Genomic DNA, 21,809 nt, shown 5'->3' on the forward strand with positions numbered 1-21,809 from the left:
CATAGCAAGGCAACTTCCTGCAATGTTCTGTGTGGCAGGAAGAGAGCAGGAATATACCTTATCTACTAATATACGATGCATTTCTGCTCTCTCTCTCTGTGCTGGCACATTATGTGCTACCTAGAGCCAACGTAGGCACCCTTTTACCATGGTGCTAGGGTGCCTGCATTACAGGAAGATTGCTTTTGTGCAAGAAGGGACACCTCACTGTTCAAATGCAATCCTCAGAGGCATATTCCTCTTTCTATGTGTGCTGCAGTATGCAGCACATGTAGAAAGAAGAAACAATGAGGAGAAATAAATATACTTCTCTGTTTGGAAGGCATAACATTTTGGTGCATTGCCAGGTTTACTATTCTTAGTAAATCTGGGAATTTGCTATAGTCCATGGATAGATGCATGGAAAAGCCAACACTTCACCCAAGACAGAGTAATGCAAGGCAGTGACTTGGCTGCCTTGTGTTACTCTGTATTTACTAAGCCATGCAGGCCCATGCAAGGTGGCTTTGCATGGCTTAGTAAATCTGATTTAAATGCTTGCGCTGCCTTGCTTCATTTTGCCTGGCACAAGGGCAACTCAAGTGCTTAGTAAATCTGGGCCTTGGTATTTTCAGGAGTAAACTGGCAGGCTTTCAATTGATTGGCTTGTTCTGGGATTTGATTTTACCTCAAGGTAAAAGACAAGGGGATTGACTGTGAAAGAGAAGGACAAGATTTATGTGATGACTCGAGTGATGCATCCGCATTTCTCAGTGGCCCACATTCAAAATGACAGCGTGTATACTACTTAGAATTGTAGATATTTGACATAGGGACATACCTTGAGTGCAGTGACAAGTATTGCGACAGGCTGGATAACAGGAAAAGAACAGGCCTGCGTACATTTCTGTCGGCGGAAAATCTATAAACAAAATGTCGCATTTGGGTATTCATTTATTACAAGAATCACTTGTGTTTTATCAATTTGTTTCATGCCACATATGATTGAGAGGCATGGATTATGGAAGGAGAGTGAAGTGGTAGGAACACCAACTTCGCTACAATAATTTTAGGAAACTCAGGCTAGAAGTCAACAAAGTATGTGGGCACAACAAACCATAGCCCAGAGTGTGCAGAGGTCTTCCTTCATACTGCTTGTTTTTTTGTTTTGAGAATAGGCAGCGGAAGCAGGGAAACCACATTGGGTGTACCGCTATTAGAGTCAGAATCTGTTGTAGAGATAGGCGTTAAACCTTGTGGATCAGGCACTGACAAATGAAGTCTTTCTATTTCTTGGCTACGAGCCATTGCAGAAGCAACCAACTGCAATGACGTCGCAAATGTACTGTTAGACCCTGGGCAGGCAGCCAAGCATGGGCCATCTGAGTAGTATTGGTCCTTTGAAGAATTGTGAGATGTCCCAGGAAACTTTGTTGTAGCAATCACGTCATTCTGTTAAACGTGCATGGATCAAGGCCAAAAAATTACTGTAGAACCTGCATGTATTAGTTGTACTGTGACAGGCATTCCCCTGCTTTTCTAAAAGTAGGTTCGCATTGAGGGTGTGACCAAGCAGAACATCGATCTGAACGAGAGGAAAGATGTATCAACAGTAGTTCGAAGTAGAATCTCCGTCTTTGACAGGCTCATGTGTATTAGCTTGTTTGCATCTTGCTTTTATTATGAAATTGCAGACAATCTCAATTGCTTTACCACTTTTATAAAGTGCAAATTCACCCAAAAATGGATTTCTTATTTCTTGCTTCTAGAGAAAGTTAAGTGCATAAGCTCTTCCCAGCACCAGATTAGATAAAAAGGCAGGTTTGGAGGAGATTTCAAAAAAGGGTGTCCAGCAGAGATGGAGGACATAGTTTAAGATAATGGGAAATTCCCTACCACCAAATTTTTTAAAGCACAGTATTTTTTGCAGGCTAAGTTTGTCGAGGCAGGGTTTAAGCAGGTGTATAGCGGATATATTTTTTCTCTGAGAGCAGCTTTTCCATAGAAAATTCTGTCTGTAAAGTATAGGGCTTAAGCAGCATTATAAAGGCTTTAATCACTCTATTTTCGTTTGAGGTCGGTTTGAATGTACTATAAGAAACATGGATTTTTTTTTACAGTCCTTAAATATCTCTTCCTATAGGTAGCCTCATTGGATCACTGACATAATAGAGGAACCAACAATATTATGCCACAAAAAGATAGTGTCAACAATATTGTTAAGAGAAATATATTTTTCCTGTACTTATAATGGTAAGTACAAAAAGTTCTAAAAATATATTGTTTTACCCTAATATCTTTGAAAACATGCAAAAATATTGCTTATTCATATATGTTAGAAATGGAATTTCTGGTTGTTTGATTGGCAGTCAGGTTACCCCCTGTCCAAGCAAGGACCCTCACTTTAGTCAGGGTAAGTAACACACAGTCCAAATTATCCTGTGCCCACCCTCTGGTAGCTTGGCACTGAGCAGTTAGGCTTAACATAGAAGGCAATGTGTAAAGTATTTGTGCAATAACTCATGCAATAACACAGTATAACACTGCAAAAATACACCACACAGTGTTTAATAAAATATATAATATTTATCTGGTTAAATGCAGGTCAAAACGATTAAGATTCAATAAGTACACGTTGAAATATCACTTAGAAAATGATATAAAGAGTCTTTAGTTCTTCAAAAGCAACAAATGTGTCTTGCAAGCACAAAATAGCTGGTTTGCATTTAAATTCTCAGCAAGGGACCACAGAGGAGGAGTTGCGTGGAAAACGGGGAGGTGTGCTTCGATTTTTCCGGCCCACACTGACGATGCGTCGTTGAGTTTTCACGCAGGGCAGGCTTTGCTTCAATTTCCAGCGCGTAGACTGGGATCCTCTTCGGGTTGCAGGGTTTTCGTACGCCCCGGGGACGATGCATTGAAATCCTGGGCGTGAAGGATGAAGCCACAGGGTCTGCGTTGATCCGGTGGGCAATGCGTGGAAATTTCTGCTGCACAGCAGGCAATGCGTCGATTCTTCTTGCAGAAAATTGGGCTGAATCGTTTCGGTTCGTCTTTGCATCGATCCAGTGGGCCGTGCGTCGAATTTCCAGTCGCAACACTGGCGCTGAGTTGGGCTGCATCAATCCGGTTCAGCGTACGATGATTTTCTCACCGCAATGCAGGCTGTGTGTCATTTCTTGCAGGCTGTGCATCAATTTTCATTGCACAAGGAGTTTTTTTGCAGAAATGAAGTCTTTTTGGTCCTGAGACTTCAGGGAACAGGGGGCAAGCTCTATCCAAGCCCTTGGAGAGCACTTCACAGTGGAGCCAGAGGACAGCAAGGCAGCAGGGCAACAGCAGGGCAGAAGTTCTTTGCAGAATAGCAGTCAGGTGAGTCCTTTGGCCAGCCAGGCAGTTCCTCTTGGCAGGTTGCAGGTTCTGGTTCAGGGTTTCTTCTCCAGTGGTATCTTGTCCAGAAGTGTCTGAGTTGGTAGGGTCAGAGACCCTGCTTAAATACCCAAATGTGCCTTTATAGTGGGGGAGACCTCAAAGAGTGGCTTAGAAGTGCCCAAGATCCCCTTTCAGTTCCATCCTGTCTGCCATGGTCCCAGTTGGGGGTGTGGCAGTTCTTTGTGTGAGGGCAGGCTACTGTCCTTTGACATGTATGTATCCGGCCCTCTATCCTCCCAGCCCAGGAAGATCCATTCAGTATGCAGGTGTGTTCAAGTGTGACTGAGCATCCTGTATTTGGGGTTTGTCTGAGTAGAATGCACAAGGGAGCTGTCAACTAACCCAGCCAGACGTGGATTGTAAGGCACAGAAGGATTGAAGTGCAGAGATTAGTAGAAGACAAAACAATAATATATCTTTTAGAACTCTTTGTACATGATCAATATAAATGTGGGGAAAATAAAAAGTGTGATTCTAAAATGGCCGCCACTGTTACATATTTTAAAATGAGGTTTAAAACGTCGTTATTGTTATATGTCTTAAAATGAGGTCATTTTGCTTGTTTAAGGTGGAAGCCATCACAGAAGTATTAAAACGTCTATTTTGTCTTAGTAGACGATGAAAATAACAACTTACATCAAATTTGCTTATGTAGATTCTGTACAAATATAAGATAAAAGGTGCCCTTCTAAAATGGCCACGACCAGTATATGTTTTCAAATGAGATTTTACTGGCATGCCGAGTGCATTATATATAAAAGGTGCCATTTCAAAATGGCCACCACTTTCGCATGGTTTAAAAAATGAGTTTTTCTAAGGTTTTTTAGTTTGCCCCAGATGTTAATGATTGCACAAGTATAAAAACGCACACTTTGTTGTAATAAGATGATAAAATAACAACATATATTTAACCCGTTTATGTAGAGTGCATATAAATATATGGCAAAAGGTGCCTCTTCAAAATGGCTGCCATCATCACATGCTAAAAAATTAGATTTTATTAGCATGTTGAGTGTATTATATGCTGCAGTGCGAGGTATGGATCAGTGTTTCTGGTGTAATAATTGACATTTTTGCCATATGTTATTGAAGGCATAGTCTATTTTGATTTAGTGGGCGACCAAATGATAATATATATGAAATCGTCAGTGCAAAGCTTAAATAAAAGTGTGGTCCAAGTGCCATTTCAAAATGGCCGCCACCGTTACATATCTCAAAAGGAAGTGTTTCAGTTTGCTTCAGGTGGAAATGGTTAGTGCAAGTATAAAAACGATGTGTGAGAACACAATCGGTTTCATTGTCAGGAGATCGGATGGCGTTCTGCCGTGGAGCGCGTTACATACTGCAATTATGAGGTATGGGTTGATGTTTCTTCTGTAATAGTGTGTACCATCTTTATTTTGTCCTAGTAGATGATCAATTGACAATAAGAAATTGATATGTAGCCTTACTTCTAATGGAAATGGAATAGTGTTGGAAAGATTGAAAGATGAGAGTCAGAAGAATACAAAATAAATCTTTGAAATTTGGAGTTGTTTGTAAATAAAACTAATTGATAACCAAAATTAAGTTAAATGTGGAGGATAAAGTTGATCACTTGGTAGGAAGTAACATATATGCAATTACTATATTAATAAACACATTTTTTTACAAATTTGTTTTACAACATTTGATATATATATTTTTTCATTAAAAAAAATATATATATAAAAATGAAGTGTTTAAAATAAAATAAAATATATAATAAGATGAAATAGGTAGTTTTGGAGGAAGTGAAGGAAATGAAGAAATAAATAAAAAACTGACAATGTTAGAAATTATTGCAATTAATAAAAAAAAAAAATGTAAAAAAATATTTTAGCCTTTTTCCCTCCATTTATATTTTTCTATAAGTTAAGTCATTAGTTTAATTTCTTTAATAAAATTAAAAATTACCATGATGGTGATTATTGATTTTAATTTTTTCACAGCATTTTATATTTAATATGGGTGGAGGATGTATATAGAATATTATTTTGATTGATATTTTATGTATTTGTATATTTTTTATAGCCCTGAAGAAGTCCGTTTGGACGAAACGCGTTGGCTATGATGGATTAGATATTGTCATTGTGGATAAATAAAGAACAAAAAGTTTTCATAGGAACTTTATTAAATTATGTGATTTTTGAAGAAATGTGATAATTTTGTGGATATCAATGGACACTTCGATGTGCTGGGTCTCCTTTTCAATGTTATGAGCCCATGGCTATTTGAGGTCTAGGGGGTTGGCCCTCACGACCCGTGCACCGAAAAGTGCCATAAATTGCATATATATAATAAAGGAAGAAGCTGCGGTTTCAATTCACCCTGATCCCCATTTTTTTTAAAGAATGTATATATATATACATATATTCACAGAAAAAAAAACAAAGGATACAGGGACGTTATAGTGAGGAAATAGAATTAAAAAAAAACATTACTATATGTGAATCCAACCATCGCCGCTCACGCCTATAAGCATCCAACCTTACACTGTGCGCGGCCTTCACCCGTGTGCAGAGCAGGTTACCCACAATACCTAGATTGCAACCAGACTCTGTGGCTAACTCCTCCTAACCACCTTCCCACATGCAGTGCACGGCTCTTTGGCCATGCGCAGTGGGAGAATAGGTGTTAGTGGGTGTATTTGGGGGTATGTGTTTTAGTGGGTTCTCACTATAGTCAGGGTAAAAGAATATCACACTCAGTTAGGCCCCTCTCAACCCCTTGGTAGCTTAGAATGAGCAGGCAGGCTTAACTTCTGTGCAATGTGTAAAGTATTTTTACCAACACACACAGTAATACAGTGAACCACTACAAAATTACACAACACAGGTTTAGAAAAATAGGTAATATTAATCTAAACAAAACAAGACCAAAACGTCAGAAATCTAATATACACAAGTCAAGATATGAATTTTCAAAGAAATTAGAATCTTAATCCTTAGAAAACAGTGAGAATGTGGTTGTTTACACAAAGTGCCTGGTTAACGTAAAAAATGAAGCCGCACGTGCAAGTGTGCGTCGGAAAGGTCAGCGATGCGTCGATTCCTTACTCGCCAGTGAGGCCGTGTGTCGTTTCCTTCTCCGGTCGGGTTGCGATGTGTAGTTTTTCTCCCTTGCAAGACAGCAATGTGTCGACCATGGACCATGCATGCAAAATCCGGTCACACGGTGTTAGAAAACCACCCTGCGTGGGGTTTGCATCGTTATCAGCCTCTGTAAGCGGGTGTTGCACGTCGTTTCTCCAGCCACTTTGTGTCAATCTCCCAGCTGCGATGCAGTTGGAGCGTCGATTTCAGCTGCAAAGCCAAAGGTGCATCATTTATCATCCGTGTCGTGGAAGGTGCGTTGTAAATTTCCCTGCACGGCGTTCTGTGCGTGGATTTTCACTTCCTGGCTACCAGCTTCACCTCGCAAGGGCCCAGGGACTGGATAGGGCACCACTTGGCAGGGCAGGAGTCTCAGCGGAGAGTCCAGGTGCTGGCAGGGGAAGACTTTGACAGCCCTGAGACTTCAACAACAGGAGGCAAGCTCAGTTCAAGCCCTTGGAGATTCTTCTCAAGCAGGAATGCAGTCTTTGTCCCCTTTTACAGGCAGAAGCAGCTACTGCAGGATAGTCCAACAAAGCACAGTCACAGGCATGGACAGCACTTCTCCTCAGCTCTTCAGCTGTTCTCCTTGGCAGAGGTTCCGCTTGAATCCAGAAGTGATCTAATTTTCAGGGGTTTGGGGACCACTACTTATACTCCTTTCTGTCTTTGAAGTAGGCAAACTTTAAAGGAAAGTCTCTCTTGTTTGTAAGATCCTGCCTTGCCCAGGCCAGGCCACAGACACACACAAGGGGATTGGAGACTGCATTGTGTGAGGGCAGGCACAGCCCTTTCAGGTGTGAGTGACCACTCCTCCTCTCCCTCCCAGCACAGATGGCTCATCAGGATATGCAGGCTATACCCCAAATCCCTTTCTGTCACTGTCTAGAGAGAGGTGCAAACAGCCCAACTGTCAAACTGACCCAGACAGGGAATCCACAAACAGGCAGAGTCACAGAATGGTTTAAGCAAGAAAATGCCTACTTTCTAAAAGTGGCCTTTTCAAACACACAATCTAAAAACAAATGTTACTAAAAGATGTATTTTTAAATTGTGAGTCCAGAGACCCTAAACTCCACATTTCTATCTGCTCCCAAAGGGAACCCCAATGTTAACCTATGAGAGAGGTAGTCCTTGCACATTGAAAACCGAATTTGGTGGTATTTCACTGTTATGACATACAAAACACCTTAGTATATGTCCTACCTTAATCATACACTGCAGTCTGCCCATAGGGCTACCTAGGGCCTACCTTAGGGGTGCCTTACATGTAATAAAAGGGAAGGTTTAGGCCTGGCAAGTGGGTATACTTGCCAAGTTGAATTGGAAATTTAAAACTGTACACACAGACACTGCAGTGGCAGGTCTGAGCCATGAGCCAATACTTTACAGGGCTACTCGTGTGGGTGGCACAACAAGTGCTGCAGGCCCACTAGTAGCATTTGATTTACAGGCCCTGGGCACCTCTAGTGCACTATACTAGGGACTTACTAGTAAAATAAATATGCCAATTATGGAAAGTCAATTACACATACATTTGACATAGGAGCCCATGCACTTTATTACTGGATAGCAGCGGTAAAGTGCCCAGAGTATCAAAAACAGCAAAAACAGAGTCCAGCACACATCAACAACCTGGAAAACAGAGGTGAAAGGTTAGGGGAGACAACGTGAAGGATGCTAAGTCTAACACGTGTACCCCACAGCTGAAAGTGGGGAGCAACTACCCAACCTCATGGGAGTTTTCATCACAAATGCAGAAGAATCTGGGCAGACCATCAGCATTGGCATGTTCTGGACCTGGGCGCTGCTCCAACGTAAAGGCCATCCCCTGTAGGGAAATGGACCACCTCAACAGATTTGGATTCTCACCCCTCATCTGCATTAACCATCTGAGGGGCCTGTGTTCGGTGTGAACCCGGGAAGTGAGCCCCAAATAAGTAGGGTCTTAACTTCTTCAGCACCCAGACCACAGCAAAAGCTTCACTCTCTATTGCACTCCACCTACGTTCCCTGGGAAGTAACCTCCTGCTGATGAAGGCTACAGGTGGATCTAGGCCCTCTTCATTAAGCTGTAAGAGTACTGCCCTATGCCATGCTCTGAGGTGTCTGTTTACACAACAAACTCCTTGGAGTAGTCAAGTGCCTTCAGCACAGGTGCTGTGCACGTGGCAGCCTCCAGGGCATCGAAAGCAGTCTGGCAAGCCTCTGTCCAGATCACCTTCTTCAAGGGGGCAACAATGGTGCCATATCCAGTGACAACCCTCCTGTAATAGCAAGTGAGGCCTAAAAAAGCCCTCACCTCAGTCTAGGTCTTGGGAGGTTCCCAAGCCAGAATGGTGTAAATTTTTGGCTTTCTGGGTGCCACTTGGCTACTCCCTACCTGGTGTCCCAAGTACACCATTGAACCCTGCCCTATTTGGCACTTGCTTGCCTTAATAGGGAGGCCTGCCTTGTGCAGCGTCTCCAGCACTCTGCAGGGGTGCTGCAAGTGTTTCTCCCAAGTGGAATTGAACACTGCAATGTCATCCAGGTATGCTGCACTGAAGTCATCCAGCCAGTCAACACCTGGTGATCAACCTCTGGAATGTGGCAGGGGCATTTTTCATCCCAATGGCATCACTTTAAACTGGAAGTGTCCATCTGGGGTGGAAAATGTTGACCTCTCCTTGGCCCCCTCAGGTAGGGCAATCTGCCAATACCCAGACGTCAGATCAACAGCTCCCAACCGATCGATTAGCTCATCAGTTTAGGGATGGGGTGTGCATCAGTTTTAGTGACCGCATTGAGACCCCGGTAGTCCAAACAGAACTGGAGTTCTGGGATGGCACCAGGGACAGCAGCCTTTGGTACCAAGACCACCTGGCTGGCCCAAGGACTGCTAGAAAACCCAACGACCCCAAGGAATAACATCTTGGACACCTCATCTTTGATGCTAGTCCTGACCTTATCAGTCACCTTGTAAACCTTCTTTTTAATGGGTGGACTGGCCCCAGTGTCCACATCATGTGTTCAGAAGTGGGTGATCACTGGGATAAGGGAGAATAGGGAGGCAAACTGACCCAATAACTGGTGACAGTCCCTCTGCTGTTCTGAGGTCAGAGAGGGGGAGAGGTTCACTCCCTCCACCAACCCATCTTTCTCTCCAGCAGACAAGAGGTCAAGAAGAGGCTCACTCTCTTTCTCCACCCCATCATCTGTTGCTAGGAGCATGGACTATTCAGTCCGCTTAAAGTGTGGCTTGAGGTGGTTCACATGCAGGACCCTTAAAGGGTTCCTGGGTGTCCGCAAGTCCACCACGTAGGTGACTTCGCTCTTATGCTCCACCACCTCAAATATCCCAGTTCATTTGTCCTGGAGCGCCCTAGACTCCACCGGCACCATTACCCACAGGTTTTGCCCAGGCTGAAACTTAAACAGAGTGGCATACAGGTCATACCACCAATTCATACCTGCTTGGCTTGCTTCCAGGTTATCTTGTGCAAGAGCTCTGATGCAAAAAAGTCTGGTTTCTAAAGGCCAGCATGTAGCTAAATACATCCTGGGGAGGTTTACTGGGGGCTTTCTCTAAGCCCTCCTTCACCAGACTCAAAGGTCCCCTGACAGGGTGGCCATATAGGCCCTCATTACAACCCTGGCGGTCGGTGATAAAGCGGCCGTAATATCGCCAACAGGCCGGCGGTAATAAATATGAGAATATGACCACGGCGAAAACTACTCAGACAGACAACCACTTTAACACACAGACCGCCAGGGCGGAATCAACAAGCACCACAGCAGTAACCGCCGACAGCCAGGAGGAAGGCAATGTACCACCCACTCTATTATGACTGGCCTATCCGCCTCCTTTTCCGGGGCAGTACCAACGACAAAAGCCTGGCGGAAACAGATCTCAGAATGCAAAGGACTCACCTGTGTAAACTCAGGGAACAACCACGAAGCCGTGGAGCCCAAGCTGCAAGTTTTCCCCATGCTCGTCTACCTTCTGCTTCATTATGAACACCAACGTCGGCGAAGACGACCACGTGAGTACTTCCACCTAGCACACAAGGGAGGGTGGAGGAAAAAGAGAGTGACACACACACGCAGCACACACCCCCACCCCAACACCATACACACAACCAGATGCAGCAACATAACATATTTACCCCGTACCCCTCAGAAATAATGCAAGGACAAAATGATTTGAAGAAAGTGAGTGTAATACGATAAAATACTATGAATAAGTGCATCAAAATCCAAACATGTATATATATTTACAAATGTAAGGACACTGCTCAGTCCTCAATGTCCATGGGCCACACGCCACAACACATAGGCCAAGGCCCCACCTCACTCCTGCGACAACACGGAGAGAACACTGCAGGGGCATCAGGTCAAAAATAGACAAGCACCTCAGGGGGACGGGGAATGGGAGGGCACCTCAGTCGGAAGATGGTACACCACTGGTCCTGGAGGGGGCAACATGCTCTGTGCACTGTCCAGGGGAATACAAGGCCACAGTCTTTCAAGTGGGTGGTTTGCCCACTGCTCGGTCCTGGGGAGTGCAAAGCCTCAGTCCCTCTAGTGGGTGGTTTGCCCACTTCTTGGTCCTGGGGAGTGCAAGGCTACAGTCTCTCAGGTGGGTGTCTAACCCACTGGTTCTGGAGGGGGCATAGTGCCCAGTGTGCTTCATCCTGGGAAGGATGGGGTGAGTGGATGGCTTCTTCCACTGGTTCTAGAGGGGGCATTGTGCCCAGTGCGCTTCATCCTGGGAAGGATGGGGTAAGTGGATGGCTTCTCCATGATTCTGGATGGGGCATTGTGCCCAGTGTGCTTCATCCTGGGAAGGATGGGGTGAGTGGATGGCTTCTTCCACTGGTTCTGGAGGGGGCATTGTGCCCAGTGTGCTTCATCCTGGGAAGGATGGGGTGAGTGGATGGTGCTTCATCCTGGGAAGGATGGGGTGAGAGGATGGCTTCTCCACTGGTTCTGGAGTGGGCATAGTGCCCAGTGTGCTTCATCCTGGGAAGGATGGGGTGAGTGGATGGCTTCTCCACTGGTCTTGGAGGGCGCATTGTGCCCTGTGATGCAGATATTGGGGAGAGCAAGTTCACAGTCTCTAACCTGGGTGTCAGACCCACAGGATTTGCAGGGGCCAGGCCGCACAACAATCCGTGGATACAGGACTACACTGTGTCCACCGACACTGGCGGCTGCTCAGTGGTGGCAATGGTGCTGGTGGTGGTGCTAGCAGTGGTAGGGGGAGGCTCCAGCCTATCTCCTGTAGCCACGGACAGCTGCCTACTGGGGCTGCTGCTGCTGGCAGTGGTTCTGGTGATGGGGCTAGCAGTGGTGGGGGGAGGCTCTAGCCCACCCCATGCAGCTTCGTACAGCTGCCCACTGGGGCTGGTGGCGGTGGTGCTGGTGGCTGTGCTGGCAGTGGTGGAGGGAGGCTCCAGCCCATCCCCTGCAGCCTCAGACGGCTTCCCACTGGGGCTGCTGCTGGCAGTGGTGCTGGTGACCGTGCTGGTGGTGGTACTGGTGGTGGTGCTAGCAGTGGTGTGGGAGGCTCCAGCCCATCCCCTGCAGCCTCGGACAGCTGCCCACTGGGGCTGCTGCTACAGGCAGTGGTGCTGGTGACAGTGCTGTCAGTGGTGGGGGAGGGTCCAGCCCATCCCCTGCAGCCTCAGACAGCTGTCCAATGGGGCTGCTGCTGCTGGCAGTGGTGCTGGTGGCGGTGCTAGCAGTGGTGGGGGGAGGCTCTAGCCCATCCTCTGCAGCCTCAGACAGCTGAACCTCATGGTTGGTGGTGGGAGCTCCGAATTAGTCCCAGCACCAGACCTCCTGTCTTTCTTTTCTGCTAGTGCAGGCCCCTTGCCCTTCCTGTCAGCAGCCGGGGATTACTCCTTGCCCTTCCCTGTAGCAGCTCGGGGTGCCTCCTTGCCCTTCCTTGATGCAGCTGGTGGTGCCTCCTTGCCCTTCCTTGAAGCAGCTGGGGGTGCCTCCTTGCTGTTCCTTGACGCAGCTGGGGGTGCCTCCTTGCCCTTCCTTGATGCAGCTGGTAGTGTCTCCTTGCCCTTCCTTGCAGCACCTGGTGCAGGCACCCTTTCAGTGTGGCTGCCTGGTGCCCGGTATCCTCTCCCACCTGGTAGTACATGTTGACAATACTGTGGCCGTGGACTGGGTGGCTGAGGTGCTCACCTGGGTTCTGACCACCCTGGCCCGACGTGAAGGACGGGGGGGAGTGATAGGGAAGAGGTCAACGGTGGAGAGGAAAAGCATCTTAGGGACACTGGGGCAGGAAGAGGGTGAAGGTTTGGGAGTGGAGTAAGAGGAAGTGGTTGTAGGAGGTGTCTGCTGATTTTGGGTTCAGGTGCATGGGCTGGATGCTGTTGTGAGGTGGATGGCTGTTGGGTGTCTGAGTGCTTGCGTTTGTGTACTTTGGGAGGAGGGGCACAGACACAGTAGGAGAGGACACAGAGGACTTGTGCATGGATGTGGGGGTGGTGACTGCCAGTGAAGGGAGTGTAGTGATAGGCGTGATGGTGATGGTGGTAGGGGATGAGGATGTAGTGCATGCAGGTGTGAGTGTAGGTGCAACTGGGAGGGAGGTGGACGAGGAGGAGGAGGGGGCCACAGTGGAGGCAGTAGATGTTGGTATGTCTGCATCTGGATGGTGTTTGTGTGAGTGCCTGTGGGATGATGTGTGATGCTTGTGTTTGCCTGAACCACTCCTGTGTGTTGTCTTGTGTGCATGCTGGTCTGTCTGTGTGCTTGGGATAGGTAGGGGTTCAGGGGACTGGGATTAGGCAGAGGAAGTTGGAGGGGGAGGCTAGAAACAGGGACAATGGCTGCCATCAGAGAGGAGGCCAGAGCCTGGATTGATCACTGTTGGGCCGCCATGCCAATGTGAATGCCCTCCAGGAATGCATTTGTCTGTTGCATTTGGGCTGCCAGCCCCTGTATGACATTCACAATGGTTGACTGCCCAGCAGAGATGGATCTCAGGAGGTCAATAGCCTCCTCACTCAGGGCAGCAGGGCTAACTGGGGCAGGGGCTGAGGTGCCTGGGGTGAAGGTGATGCCCACCCTCCTGGGTGAGCGGGCACGGGAAACACACTGAGGGGCTGCTGGGAGGGCGGTGCTGGTACGGGGGTGGTGGCTGTACCTGTAGTTGAGGTGGGCACAGAGGTGACCGCCACCACCATTGAGCGTCCATCGGAAGAGGTATCACTGTCCGAACTGTCCCCTCCAGCCTACCCCGTGGTGCGCCCCTCGCCCTCTGTCCCACTGGTGCCCTCACCGTCGGTGGATTCTGCCTCTTGGTCCCTGTGGGATGGAGCTCCCTCCATTGCTGGTGCCTCTGCTCCTCTGCTAGATGATGCTAATGCAGAAAGGGACAGGGTGACAAAACAAAAAGGGGGGGAAGAGACACAGGACACACTTGGTCAATGGCGGCAAGAACACCACTGCTGGCATACACGTTACACACACACAGGGAACAGTCCTACGCACTAGTCAATGCACTACCAGTCACAATGCTAGTCACCAGCCCATGGACAGGGACACCTTACGCCAATTGCAGCATACCTGAGACCCCTGCCCAGTAGTGGATGCCTACTAGCTTGGTTGGAGGAAGTTTACATCAGACCCTGCCCAACATGGGACCTACCCTGCAATGTCCGGCCTGGCCTAGGGGCACCCACAGGCTCACATCCCCCACCTGGATACCACCCCATCACGCTCAAGTAGTATATTGGGGCACTGTACTCACCCGCTTGTGGCTGCTGTGATGCCCCCAAGCGCCCATTCAGCTCGGGATAGGCCGCTGCCAGTGTGCGGCCCATCGGGGGGTCAGGGTTCGACATGCACCCCTTCCTCGTTGGAGGCCATCAACAGCTGCTCCTCCGCCGTCTTCCGTGTCCAGCGTCTCAGGTCCTCCCACCATTTCCGACAGTGGGTGCTCCGCCTGCCGTAGACCCCCATGGTACGCATGTCCTCGGCGAGGGCATGCCATATACCCTTGTTCTGATGGCCGCCGACCTGCAGAGAAATACACATAGGAAAAGGTATCAGTCAGACCATCCTTCCTGTTCCACTCATTGCCCACCATAGCCCTTCACATCCCCTTATGCACAGACATGGCTCACCATACATGCAGCACGCTACACAGAGCCCTACCACCAATCCCCCCCTACAGGAGTCCTTCAAACACACCACTCCATGCATTCATGCCCCATGCATCGTGCTCACAGTGTACTCACCTGTTGGCATTCGCAAGTCTCTCCAACTCTGCCGCTGTGAAGGCAGGGGCCCTTTCCCCAGTGACACGAGCCATGGTCGGTTCCAGACACAGGTCACAGCAGCACATGCAGTGTAGGTCCTCTCCTGTTGAAGGTCATGTAGCAAGTGAGTGAACAGATAGTAAATGGTGGTCACGTTCAAGGCGGTGCGTACCGTCACCACCTGCGTACATCACCATTGGCCACTGTAACCCGTAGGGCCCAATGACAACCAATGAGGAGTTGCATGGCGGTTCTCGACTGCCTTCCTCATCGGCACACAACGTCAGTGGAATTACCTCATTTCCACATGTCCCTCCATACAGGACAGGCGGACGTAATTTCAGGGCTGGGGGGACAGGCCATGGCACCTAACTGTGTACAGTACACATAAGCACTATTTGGACCTCTCCAACAATGTACTGTTACAATCACAACATGCAATGAAGTGTAGTGTTTGGAAATATGGAATACTGAACAGCTGCTCACCGTTTTGCCCCATAGATTGCAACCGCTGCAGATGAATAGGAGATGGAGACATCCTCCAGTGTACAGACCCCTGGTGGACTTGCCAACAATAGAGGACAAGCACATTATCCTCACCTATAGACTGGACAGGTCCACAATCACAGACCTGTGTGCCCAATTGGAGCCTGACCTGATATCTGCTATCCGTCACCCCACCGGGATCGCCCCTCTTGTGCAAGTCCTATCTGTGCTCCATTTCCTGGCAACTGGCTCCTTCCAAGTGACAGTGAGCTTGGCAACAGGAATGTCTCAGCCAATGTTCTCAATAGTGCTGACCAGAGTGTTGTTTGCCCTGATTAAACACATGCGCAGCTACATGGTTTTCCCCCAGGTGGCCACAGTGAAAGCTAATTTCTATGCAATGGGACATATCCCCAACATTATTGGTGCAATTGATGGTACACATATTGCATTTGTTCCCCCAGGAGAAATGAACATGTGTTCAGAAATCGAAAGAGCTTTCACTCAATGGATGTGCAAATAGTGTGCCTGGCGGACCAATACATCTCCCATGTCAATGCAAAGTATCCTGGGTCTGTGCATGATGCCTTTATCCTGAGGAATAGCAGCATCCCATATTTGATGACTCAACTCCAGAGGCACCGGGTGTGGCTAATAGTGTAGCCCTGGTTCCCACCCAGTGGATGTTGGTGTATGGGTATGGTGTTGGCCCTAAGGGTTAGTGTGTGTCTAACAGGTGTTCCTCGATATTTGCAGGTGACTCTGGTTACCCCAGCCTCTCATGGCTACTGACCCCTGTGAGGAATCCCAGGACAAGGGCAGAGGAACGTTACAGTGAGGCACATGGTTGAACAAGAAGAATTATAGAGATGACATTCCTGAAGCCTAGGTTTCGATGCATCCATCTCACAGGTGGTTCCCTGTGCTACTCACCCAAGAAGGTCTGCCAGATCATCGTGGCATGCTGTATGTTGCACAACCTTGCCTTACGTCACCAGGTGCCTTTTCTGCAGGAGGATGAGGCTGGAGATGGGCATGTGGCAGCAGTGGACCCTGTGGACAGTGAAGATGAGGAGGCAGAGAATGAGGACAATAGAAGTGCAATATTTGTCAATACTTCCAATGACACACAGGTAAGACAGTGTAACTTCACTTTTAATTGACAGTTTTGTGTTTGACATTGTCACTGGCAGACTGATTTTCCCACTTCTGTTGCCACTCACTATACCCTTTAGCATCTCTATTTGCAGATATTTGTCTCCCACTATTGCTCCTGGTCTGTTGACTGCAGCCAACTACAGGTAATTCCTATGTATACATTACTGTACAGTTGTATTGCAGTGTTTAAACCTTGTTAAACAAATACATATTTAAATCATTTGACATATTCCATACTTGTATTTTTTCAAAGGGTGTTTATTTAAGTGCCAATAAGTAGAGGGGGATGTGCAATGGGCTGGGGTGATGGTGGAGGAAAGCCCAGGATAGAGTCCAGTCTATGTGGATCACAGGTGCATTGTTCAAGGGGGCATAGGAAGGGGAGCAATGGCAGTTCAAGGTGGACACGGTGGGACACAAGGGTGACATTCAGGAGAGTGTTATTTCCTGGCGGGGATCTTGGCTATAGTCTCTGGCTTCTGCCTGGATCACAGGGAATGTTTGCGGGTGGTTCTCCTTTTGCAGGGGGTGGGGTGCTGGTGCCTGTTGGTCCTGTGACGGGGCCTCCTGTCAACTAGCGGCAGCAGAGGTGGAGGGCTGTTCATCGGTTTGGCTAGTGGTAGGGGCCCGGTGGAGTGCCACTGCCTCCCTCATAGTGTTGGCCATGTCTGCCAGTACCCCTGAAATGGTGACAAGGGTGGTGGTGATGTCCTTCAAGTCCTCCCTGATCCCCAGGTACTGTCCCTCCTGCAGCCACTGGTTCTCCTGCATCTTGTCCAGTACTTGCCCCATCGTCTCCAGGGAATGGTGGTATGCTCACAGGCTCGCTGTGAGTGCCTCCTGGAGAGTCGGTTCCCTGGGCCTGTCCTCCCCCTGTCGCACAGCAGTCCTCCCAGCTTCCCTGTTGTCCTGTGCCTCTGTCCCCTGAACCGTGTGCCCACTGCCACTGACCCTATGTCACTGATTGTCCTGTGTTTGTGGGGTGGCCTGGGGTCCCGTTAGTGGTGGGCACACTGCTGATTGACGTGTCCTGGGAACAGAGGTATGGGCCCGCTGGGTGGGCACTGTGCTGGTGTTTCCTGAGGGGGGAGGCTCTGTGGTGGTATGGGACTGTGCCTGGGTAACCGACTGTCCGGAGATCCCTGATGGTCCAGGTTGGTCATCCAGGTGTCCAGAGCTGCTGTCATCACTGTGGGCCTCTTCTGGAGGGACTGGATGTTGCTGGTACCTCCTCTCCATTGACGTTGGCAGGAGGACCTGTGGGGATGTAAATGCAGTGTTATTGTTTCTGCGTGTGACATCTTGTGCATGGGTGTGTTGCCCTCAATGGTTGTTATTGCCCTGGCAGCTTTGCCTTGTGTGAGTAGTTATTTGGTGGGCTAGCTGTTTCCCTCTAGTGTGCATGCTTTAGTGATAGGTGTCCATGCAGGTCTGTGATGGGGGTCCATGCATTGGTGTTGCATGCAGGGCTTGGTATTGGGAGGGGTGGGTTGTGATGGTGGGGTGTGTGGGAGGTGGTGGAGTGATGGGAGTGAGGGTAAGGGTGGGGGTATGGGATGGCATGCAGGTTGGGGGGTGAAAGTATTAAAGAGTTGACTTACCAGAGTCCAGTCCTCCTCCTACTCCTGCAAGGCCCTCTGGATGCATGATAGCCAAGTCTTGCTCCTCCCATGTTGTTAGTTGTGGGGGAGGAGGTGGGCGTCCACTGCCAGTCCTCTGTACAGCAATTTTGTGTCTTGCTGCCACGGAACGCACCTTCCCCCGTAGGTCGTTCCACCTCTTCCTGATGTCATCCCTTGTTCTTGGGTGCTGTCCCATGGCGTTGACCCTGTCCACGATTCTCCGCCATAGCTCCATCTTCCTAGCAATGGATGTCTGCTGCACCTGTGATCCGAATAGCTGTGGCTCTACCCGGATGATTTCCTCCACCATGACCCTTAGCTCCTCCTCAGAGAACCTGGGGTGTCGTTGTGGTGCCATGGGTGTAGTGTGAGTGGTGTGGGTGAGGGTGTGTAGGGTGATGTGTTTGGGTGTGTAATGTAAGGTGCATGGATGGTGTATATGTGATGGTGGTGTGGGTGTGTGGCTGTGGTCTTGTCTGAGGTCTTGCTGTCTCTATTGTGGCACTTGTTTGTAGTCGTAAAGGGTTGTGGGTAATGTGGGTGTGTGTTTTATAGTGGTGTGGGTGTGTGGGTGAGGTGTATGAATGGGTGTCAGGTGTGTGTAGTTTGAATTGTCCAATGTGGTATTGTTTTTTTTGTGTGTGTGTATTTTGAGCGCAGCAGTATGTATCACCAATGGATTACCATCATTGAATGTCCACCGTGGTGATTCGTGGGTCATAATGTGGGCGTAGTTCTGTTGGTGTAACAGTGTGGGTTTGGATACCGCCAGTTTATCACCGATCTTTGGGCTGGCGGACTTGTGTTATGGGTCTGTATAGTGACGGATCGCTATGTGTGTGTCATAATATGTGTAGTGGTAAACTGCCACGGCTGCGGTATATGTTGGCGCAGTCAACATGGCGGTAAGCAGTACTTACCGCCAATGTCATAATGAGGGCCATAGTAATTTAAAAGGACTAAATCCAAGCCCTTTTTGAGGCACCTCCCTATAGGCGAACCAAAGGCATGGCAAGAGAATGTCCCACTTCCACCTCAAGGGCTCTGACAGGCCCATGATCATGCCTTTTAAGGTGCTGTTGAATCTTTCAACCAGGCCATTGCTTTGGGAGTGGTAAGGGGTGGTGACCTTATACGTTACCCCGCGCTCCTGCCACAGAGACTTCATGTAAGTAGATTTGAAGTTGGTACCCCTACCAGATACAACTTCCTTGGGGAACCCCATGCTGGTAAAACCCCCCATCAACACACGATCCACCAAAGGGGAAGTGATTGACCTCAGAGGAATGGCTTCTGGGTACCGGGTGGCATGCAAAACCAGGACTAACCTGTTGGCCATCGCTGTCATGGGATCCAGAAGCCCCACAATGTCAATACCAACCCTTTTTAAAGGGGGTACTAACCACTGGAAAAGGTTGGAGGGGAGCCTGACATTTCCCCCAACTCTTGGCACTTGCTTGACAAGTCTGGCAAGACCTTCAATGAACATCCGAGTGCCTGCGCATTAGGGGCCAGTAAAAGTGGGTGACAAGCCGTTCAAAGGTCTTGTCCTGCTCCAAATGTCCAGCTAAAGACACATCAAGAGCCAGACCCAGTATGAAATCTCTGAAGCTCTGGGGTACCTCCAGCACACGGGCTTACCCAGGCTCAGCAACCTTAAGCTCACTATACAGGAAGCCGTCATCTCAAAAATCAGGTGGGATCCAGGCTTCTTGCCAGCCACCAGGTCTGCAGCCTGCTGCCGCGAACCCACTAGAGTAGGGCATGTCCTCTGTGCATCACATAATACCTCCCTGGTGGGTCCTCCTTCCTGCTGCCACTGTTCCCCTGTAGTCTCCGGGGTGTCACCCTCATGCTCTGCCTCCTCTCAGAGCATGGGAACTTCTGAGGCTGGTTTCCTGTGCCCCTTGCCCTTCCTCTTTTTGGCTGTCTCCTGGGCCACTGTTTGAGACTCCAGGGGATCCTGACCACCCTGGCAGGCTGCCATTGACCTGGTCGATACACATACCCACCCAGGCACACCCAACATCTTCAAATGTGACTTGTATTCCACCTCCTTCCAAGGGGCATCTTCCATGTCATTTCCAAGCAAACAATCCACAGGTATGGTTGGACTCGCAGCTACCTTCAAGGAACCTGAGACCCCTCTCCCCCATTCAAAGGGATCCTGCGCCACTCTGCACAGGTGCTCTGATTTGCCCACTGCAACTACTTGGCGAAATAAATGACGATCTATCTGCTTTTCAGACACCAGGTGACTCCTCACTGTAGTCACACTGGCTCCTGTGTATCTCAGAGCCTCCACCTTCTGTCCATTAATGGTCACTCGCTGCCTGTACTTTTTAGTGTTCTCAGGCACCAGGGTTCTCTGGACCATTTCACTGTCCCCTAGTAAGACAAGGGTCCTCTCAGCTGGCTCCCACCCACCTGGAACCAACTCCTCCCAAACCGCTACACTAGCCAAACCCTGTGACTGAGCATCAGTGGGTGCCAGTGTAGTCTTGGGGCATTTGGGATCCCCCATCACATGACCCAGGTGGTCACATGTATAACACTTGCCGGGTGACACCCCTCCACAGGTTTCCCTTTGGAGAACCATGGTTTCTTTTCAGTGGGGGGCTGGGAATCCTTACCCTGGGAATTAGGTTGGGGCCCTTTAGAGAACTCCCCCTGTTCAGCCTTACCCACCTTTCTTTTGAAGGGACCCTGCCCACCCTTGGTGTGGTCTCCCCATACCTCTTCTGGACCCTGATGCGCTCCCAGCGGTCCATTTCCTGCGCAAGCTTCCTGGGATCAGTCAGCTTCCTGTCAATCAGGTGCTGGTTCAGCTCTGGAAAACATAAACTCTCCAAGTGCTCCCAAGCAATTTAATTGTAAAGTCCCTCATATGTTGTCACCTTACCGTCCTATACCCAACCATCCAGTTGTAGTGTAGCCATTTTTAATATAGCTTTATGCACATTATTTTAACATACTAGGCCGCTGTGCACTTTGCCCTAGATACATTTTATTCAGCTTCGCACTGTTATTTTTAGAAATAACCAGTTTTACGGTCTTGTTTTAATTTCCTTCTATCACACTGTTTAGCTTAGTTCAGCACTGTGTTCTCAAATAATGCACTCTTCATCGCCCTGTGCTTCAGTCAGGGCTACAGTCTGGTACATTGCCGGTAAACGTGGTAGAAGTTTAGTCTCCAGTATTCGTAGAAACACATCCTTACGTAAGGACATTTTCTTAGAACATCTGCGTGTTAGTTATAAAAACACTTTCTAGTCCTAGTACACGTCAGAGGGAGATTCCGGCCAGGAACCTACAACTAGATGCTGACTGCCCCATTGAAGATGCTGATGCAGATTACAGGCTTAGAGCTTCACATGCTGTGCTCGAAATCTAATTTAGACATAATCTAGCTGAACCATGATAGCTTTATTCTTGTGCTTCACTCTCATCGTTACTATTTTAATCCTACTGTGTTGTGTAGTTCTGGTTATTGCAGCTCCCGCTTTGCTATCGAAAATGCAGTTGTTTTATTAAATCAATCTTTAAAACTTAAACTGCCTTTGTCATTTCTATGTGAGAGCTGTGTATGAGAGAACCGGTTGTGACCTGAGTGACCACGACTTCCCTGGGAAGTGCTAAGATGTCATGCGCTCGGCTGCCCAATTGTCTTTTCCCTTTGGGAGAGAAGAGGCACTGCTAGTTAGCTAGAGCAAAACCCCGATTTAGAGTGACAAGGGTCCTTCACCGTGGGT

The sequence above is a fragment of the Pleurodeles waltl genome, chromosome 9 (genome assembly GCF_031143425.1).
Source record: "Pleurodeles waltl isolate 20211129_DDA chromosome 9, aPleWal1.hap1.20221129, whole genome shotgun sequence".
Classification (NCBI taxonomy): domain Eukaryota; kingdom Metazoa; phylum Chordata; class Amphibia; order Caudata; family Salamandridae; genus Pleurodeles; species Pleurodeles waltl.